The sequence below is a fragment of the Echinops telfairi genome, unplaced genomic scaffold (assembly GCF_000313985.2).
Source record: "Echinops telfairi isolate 266 unplaced genomic scaffold, ASM31398v2 ScPeMD7_7475;HRSCAF=8513, whole genome shotgun sequence".
In the NCBI taxonomy this organism is placed as follows: Eukaryota; Metazoa; Chordata; class Mammalia; order Afrosoricida; family Tenrecidae; genus Echinops; species Echinops telfairi.
This window is the reverse complement of record NW_022111379.1, coordinates 12,719,772-12,722,442: the sequence shown is the minus strand read 5'-3', so window position 1 is coordinate 12,722,442 and position 2,671 is coordinate 12,719,772. Positions and strand designations below refer to the sequence as shown.

At 46.8% G+C, this 2,671-nt stretch overlaps 1 non-coding gene across 1 annotated transcript; it reads right to left on the bottom strand.

The window, feature by feature from the left end:
* Nucleotides 1-1,594: 1,594 nt before the first annotated feature.
* On the bottom strand, nt 1,595-1,726 carry LOC115867954. Its single transcript, XR_004045349.1, has one exon. It is a non-coding gene; the product is annotated as a small nucleolar RNA SNORA70 (small nucleolar RNA).
* Between the last annotated feature and the right edge of the window lie 945 nt (nt 1,727-2,671).

Genomic DNA, 2,671 nt, shown 5'->3' with positions numbered 1-2,671 from the left:
ATGAGTCAGAATTGACTGGATGGCAGTGAGTGATCGATCATAATAGACATGAGGCCTGCCTGGTAGCTCAATGGTTAGGCAGTCAGCTGCTAACGGACAGTCGGCAGTTTGGACCCACCAGTGCCTCCATGGGAGAAATACCTGGTGACCCCTTCCCCCAAAGATTATAGACAAGAAAACGTGTGAGGCATTGTACTCTGTCACGCCAGGCTGCTATTCACCCAAGATCAACTAAATGACACTTAGCAATGGTAGCACTGGTCTCACGCATGGTCCAGTTCAACTCACCAAAGAAGGCTGGGTGGAAGCCCCAACTAGGGATAAAGTCTCCCTGTGCGATCAGTGGGACTCTAGCAGCCACAGCCCTGTTGGAACATGGAGCTGAGGGGACATTTTAGGCATGGCAGAATGAGGGGTGGGTCAGAGGACTGAGGCATCACCAAATGGTCCTGGTCTGCCAGTTAGTCAACCAACCAACCAATGAACGAACCCTAAAAATCATCAAACTCATCTGACTCCTAGCTACCCTACAGGACAGGGTAGAACTGCTCTTGTGGGCTTCTGAGGCGCTCACTCTTTCGGGCAGGAGAAAGCCTCTTCTTGTTTCCATGGAATAGCTGTTGGTTTCAACCTGCTGCCCTGGTGGTTAGCGGCCCATTGCATAACCCACATCGCCACCAGGGCTCCTCTTGTCAGCGAGGAGCATGCATTCAGTCCGAGAAGAGAGAACGCCCTATCTTGTTTAAACCCCTCTTAGATTGGGCTTTTCTGTTACAAAACTCACTCCCTGCCATCAAGTTAATACCTACTCAAAGCCACTGATAGAACAGGGTACAACCGCACTGTGAGGCTCTGAGACTGTAACTCTTCCCAGGAATCGAAAGCTTTGTCTTTCTCCCAGGGAGTCGCTTGGGTTTCAAACTGCTGACCTTGCAGTGAGCAGTCCCATGAGTAACCACTATGCCATCATGGCTCCCTGCTGTTACGTAGTACGTACCATACATTTTACATGCATAACCCATGCCTTACACTGTGTCACGCCTATGTGCTATTTTCTATATGCCCTATACTAATAGTTTTTTAAGTCATCATTATTTAAGAATCTCTATTTAGATGTTTACCAATACGCTTATATTTCTTGTTTACACACAATTGCTTCTTTTTTGGGGTCAGAAAATTAAATTTATTGGAGGGCATAGGTCAAGCAGGGCATGCGGCTACCAAGGCCTTCATGAATGCAGGGCTCGCCACTTGTCCACCGCCACTGCCACAACTGGAGATGTATTTGATTCCACAATTATCTGGGATGAGGCCTTTCTCAGCCATCATGTCTTTAAGCTCATCAGCATTAAAGTTGATGACGCCCCACTTCTTGGAGAGGAGTCTCTTCTGGTGCCCAGAGATCTTGAACTTGGCCCTGTGAAAGGCCTCGATCACATGTTCCTGGTTTGGAAGCGGATGGACATGATGACTTGGCTGACGTGGACCCTGGCCCTCATGCCTTGGGTTTTCCTAAAGCACCACACGTTCCAGTTTGGAGGCTAGGTTAGGGACAGCCAAAACCAGCAGTCAGAGCCATCAAAGAACAGGAAAGGGCTGTCTCCAACATCCCATCGGGCAACCAACACTTGCCAACAGACTGCATACGCTGCGGAGGAGGCTGCTCTTTGCAGCCACTGAACACCGGCCTCCCCGGGAAGAGGACGTTTGGCTTAATTGGCTGCAGACACGATTGCTGCTTGCAATTCCATCTCTCCTTTCATTTTTCAGAAGTAATCTCTCAGTCATTTTCCCCCCAGAAAGATGTGTGTTTACTTAACTCTTAATGCCCCCCCCGAAATATCATTCCTTTGTCTCCAGTCTCAGATATGTCTGCTGAATATAGAATTGCAGATTTACCTTCCCCGCCCACCCCACTCTTATCCTTTAAAAGATTTCTTGTTGTCTTCTGGCAATAGGAACGCTGATTGCTAATAGAGATTTCTTTGAAGATAATTGGACGCCACTATCTTTTTTAAAAGAGCCCTGGTGGCGCAGTGGTTATGAGCTGGGCTGTTAACCACACAGTTACCAGTTCGAAACCAACAGCTGCTCCACCGGAGAAAGAGGAGGCTTTCTACTCTCATAAAATGTCACAGGTTCAGGAACCCGATATAAGGGCAGTTCTACCCTGAACTTCAGGGTCACTGTGAGTTGCCGTTGACTTGCTGGCAGTGAGAGTTAGTATCTTTTAAAACATTCTCTTTCTACTCGACATTCTGTGGTTTTATTCATGTTTAAGTATGTATTTGTTTTGACTAGTTCTGGGTGCTTTCTCAACCCAAGACTAGCACCCCCCTCCAAATCTGGAAAATTCTCATCCATTAGCTCTTCAAATATTATCTTCCACCCCTATGTTCTGTATTTTTCCATCCTGAAGCTCCTATGGATAGATGGATATAGGAACATTAAGCCATATCCTACATGCCTTTCAGTACGTAGTTTGAATTTTCCTATTTAAAGTAAAGCGATCTCCGTAAATACATGAAGCTCTTTAAACAATATTGAGAGCAGACTGCTTTCCCCTGTGCGCTTTCCAAGTTACCAGTTGAGTTAGTTAATTGTGCCAACCTGGCCGATAATCACATGTGGGGCTAATTGAAAGGCGGAGGGATAAATGGGTGGTGAGCCT